Source organism: Halyomorpha halys, unplaced genomic scaffold (genome assembly GCF_000696795.3).
Source record: "Halyomorpha halys isolate HHAL.00 unplaced genomic scaffold, Hhal_1.1 Scaffold67.1, whole genome shotgun sequence".
Classification (NCBI taxonomy): Eukaryota; Metazoa; Arthropoda; class Insecta; order Hemiptera; family Pentatomidae; genus Halyomorpha; species Halyomorpha halys.
In genome coordinates, this window is record NW_027111562.1 from 34681 (window position 1) to 39564 (window position 4884).

Sequence of the window (4884 nt, forward strand, 5' to 3'; positions counted from 1 at the left end):
TGCGGATTTTTCTATATATATTTTTTTTAATTATGAGGCAGGAATACAATTGTACCAAGGGCTTTACTTAGTAAAGAATTATGATGTTTTGGTATCTGAAAAACAATCTGAAATATATTTGCACGGTTAGTTTGGGAATCTATCTAAACCATAAATTTATATTTTAACTAAATGATACTTACTCAAAAACAAAACGGAGTTTCAAATCATCATCATTTTGTAATAAGGAGTAAATTTACAGAGGTTGTTTAGGTAGAGGGGTTTGTGCCCTCCTAGCATCATTTACAAAGTTATTTTAGCAATTCCCACATCACTCTTATGGGAAAAACAACTTCAACAGTTCATATTTGTTGTAAAAATGAAAATAAAATAATTTTCTGAATTTGAATATCGCAAAATTCGAGTGAGCAACTTTTAACTTATTCGGTTTGATTTCTATTTTAGATATAGGATTGAGGTTTGATCTACAAAGAAGATTGTTACAAGGGGATAAAACCTTATCTAGTCCTTATTTGGCTAAGAAGCTTCATATTGTGATTTTGTAGAGATGTGTAAGGACTTGATGAATGGATTAGTATGAATAGTCATTGCGAGTAAGGTTGCCTCAAATCGAGACATTTTTCATTTATTAATTTTTGTATTTTTCTTTTTCAGCTCTTACTTGTCAAATCTTCTTAATATAGTTCTGCATAAAATATAATAAAGTAAAAATTCTTGATACATTTTTATTGAAAGTTTTACTTAAAAAATCAAATAAATCGTCCTAACATTATTTTAATAAAAAGCACATATACTTTAATTGGAGTCCATTATGCAAAATGGAACAAGCTTGGAATTTTTAAAATTGGAGTTAATGCTACATTATTGTACTTTAATATATGAGTAAGACTTCCATATCCTGGAGAAAAGACTCAAGGTCCGGGCCGCATCTATTTGTAGCATTATACCATTATTAAAACATTTAACCCTGAGAAAGTGTAATATTTGAGCTAAATGGGTTCCAATTATACTTAAACTACTCAAACGAAAGTGAATGCATTAAACCAAAAGAAAGACAGCAAAATTAAATTTGTAGTAAATTACAAGCTAGGACGTTGCTACAACATGTTTTGGATTTGGGTTTGCTACGAATGATGTTTGAAAATCTAAAATGTCTCAACATTTTTGGCATATTTAACTATAAAATATTTCGATTTTTCTAATAGTTTAAGAAATATATTGATTTTTCCAGCTATTTTAAACATAAAGGTATCAGTTAGTTGTTAGGATATGTTGAAACTTGACAAAAATAATTTCCTTTTATATTCAAACACAACTTTGTATCGACGGTTCGCCAATCGACTTCCGACATATTAATGATATTCGTTTAAAACTTGAATAACTAATTGAGTAAAATTTTTCAAACCTCAAAATTCCAACTTTTCTAGGTTTTGGAATAATTGTCGGAGTGACACCCCCTGTGCCCTGTTCCGTGATAACAAGTAGCAATTTTCATCGTTATCTCATTTATTTATTTATTTCAAAGTCGACAAAATTTGAACACATATTAAATGGCCTAACTCATTTCTAATTCTTCTTTAGGAAAATACATGGCTAATAAAAATTATATCCCAATATGGTTTTATATGATTCCAAATGTTTGTCAGCTGAAGAACTTTACGACATCGCTTCAGACCGTTAGGTTACGGAAAAATTATTAAAAATAAAATAATATATGCATTTGAATGAATAAAATTTATTTTTTTTTACAAATTTATTTATTTAGTCTTCTTTTTCCCATGTAGCATGATGAACTTGTCTCACAACGGCAAAAGTTTCATAGATAGCCTCCTAACTAATATCTCAAGCAAATATTCCTTTGATTATTATTATTTGATATTATTATCCATAAAACAATTGTATTTGAAATGTGTGAATGGACTGGAACCTGCTCCAGGTGAGCTTATGTCAAGTGCTGAGTCGTTGGGAGTATTTAGAAGAAGCCCAGAGTTTAAAAAGATTTATTTTGGACACTTTGAACATAATTAGACCTCATTCTGGTCCTTAAACACGAGGTGATTATCATATCATTGTTTGAATTAATGTGTTGAAATATTTTTTTTTTTAATAGATATAATAATAACTCCTTTAGAATAAAGCTACAGTATGTTTTGACCATATTCCACTAGTCCCTCAAAAGATGGATAGGATGAGCGAGCAGTATCAAATGTCCAAACCGAAAGGACAACTCCTGGTCATTAACACATATGTACTAGAGAACTTTCAATCTATTACAAAAACAGCTATGAGCCTTGTAAATGACTACAAAAAGACCACTTTTGGAATTATAACATGCAAATCTGCTTTACCGTACAAACCAAAATCTTTTTTGACAATCGTAAAATACGTCCTTCTAAATTCTTTTTATTTTTTTAATTTGTTTATGTTGTAAGGTAAATAATTAAAATTGTTTATTGTTGCATATCAATTCTTTAAACATATTTATTTTATCATAATCGGTGCTGTTTGAAAATGTAAGTATAAATTTTTTAGTGACCTCTTCCCTTTTTTGAAGAAGTTTTTTAAAGTCTGATACAAAATTAGATTCTTTTGGCAAACAACGAACCAAAGCCAATCAGACTTCTAGTTTATCTAATGTTTTCCATTGCCAACATAACTCTGACAATTTACATATCAAAGTTGCGTGTTTTTCAGGTTTCCTTTGTAATTTGAGAAAATTTGATAACTTCAAATGTTATAGAAAATCAAAAATTTGAATAAAATTATCATAGAATATTTTCTTTATAAGTTTTGAAGCCTAATTAAATAAATGCTTTACTGTCATTATTAAATGAAATTTGTCCTAGCTCTGTTTCATTTTTATATAAGACATAGCAGATATATTACATAAAATTTAAGTTTTTTTAAAATGTTTTATTGTACTTGACTTTGAAAACTTTTTCATAGTTGAAATTAATGACTGTATAAACTCAAAACGAATATCATAAATAAAAGAAAATGATGTTAACCAAAGTATATTAAATCAAAGCTTAATTTTGCTTTCAAGAAAATTCAACATAACTCAATTTGTTTCTACTAAATGCTATTATAAACACCTACAGTAATTTATCTTTCTTATACATGTCATCAAAAAATATCACCGTGGAAAAATTAAAATATGGAAATAATAACATAATTTTTGTTTTTTTAAAATCTTTTTATTGATATTTACAACTGTACATAAATATATCAAGTAAATTTGAGGAAATCATAATGATATGCTACAAGCACGTAGAGAATACCCATTGGTAGCACTCTAAAAACATTTTTACAATATAAGGTCTCGAGGCCATCTTCTTTTCAGACGCCTCGGAGGATTGTCCGGAATAAAAGAGGAAGCAAGATTAGAAACTAATGGATTTGAGTGGTTAGGGAGTTTGTAATGGAAGGATTGATATGTGGTTATGGCTAGATCGGTTACAAATGGAACATTAAGGTAACATTATTTCTAAAATATAATAATTGCGCTATAACTAAAATATACAGTTTGAAATTACAATAGCCTTTAATACCCTCAGCTATATACTCCACAATACCCCAGTATTTTTGAAATTACAATAGAATTTAATACCCTCAGCTATACACTCCACAATACCCCAGTATTTATGAAATTACAATAGCCTTTAATACCCTCAGCTATATACTCCACAATACCCCACTATTTAAGCTTTTTAAAAATATTAACAAATATGTATTACTTTCCATTTATAAATTCTCAAATTTACAAAATTAAAATTTATACATATTTGTAAAATACTTTTTGCAACAATTATTTTTCATTTACATTCTTACCATCGTTATTTCATTTGGATCCCCTCAGCTCAAAAGCATTAATAGAAACTTGAGTTTATAATTATTTTTTTAACGTCCGAAAAACAATTAACAAGAAATCATGTTTGTAATTATAAAAACTGCGTGAAAATATCAATCTAAAGTAATATAGTGATAAATAAAACCGTAGCTATAAGAAATATACAGGGTGTCCAGTAAATCCTGAGTAATATTTTAAGGGATGATGTTGGTCAGAAAGGTTTCTATAGACCTTGGTCCAATCCTCCATAAAATAGGAAAATTAATCTTTTGTGCAAGTCAAGTTTCTTTATGAACAGGAAGCCCAAGTTCAAAAACTATTGAAAGTAATGAAGGTTCAACTGCCCCAAAGTAAAATAAGAAATATGGATTCCTTTAACAAAATCATAGTAAGGGTCATAATATTAAAATTAAACGTTAGTAGAACATGTATTTTTATAATCTATACTATGGACTATAATCATCAATATCTAATAATTTACATTGTTCTGCAAACTTTGTAGTTAATAAGTCAAATAATAATAGGAATAATTTTAAGATTACAAATGAGACACACTATTTTGAAGAATATGAACTATAGTATGAAACCTAACATGCAAATAAAATAAATGAAGTTTAAATAAACAAATGAGATTTAATTTAGAAACGGCAACTCATACAGACTCAGGTCGACATTTGAAAAAAGGATTTACACTCATACAAGCTTAATTTTTATCTTTGTGACGGTGAGCATGATCCACGGCTTGTAACGCTTTATTCATGAATCGATGGTTACATTATATTAGAGAATATTGCCGAGATATAGATATAAATTTTTTATGAGGAGAATTAATGACCATATCGAGTTTCCGTAAACAGATCAGATTAACTAAAACGATCCGCTTATTTATGATAGTTATTACAGAACAAATTAGAGAAAATTATATCTTGTGTAAATAATTTTAATTTTAAAGCAAATATATGTAAACACATTTCTAATTTGAAGTAATAATAATCAATTAGTTATCTAAATTTTGTAATCACGAAATTTTTTAT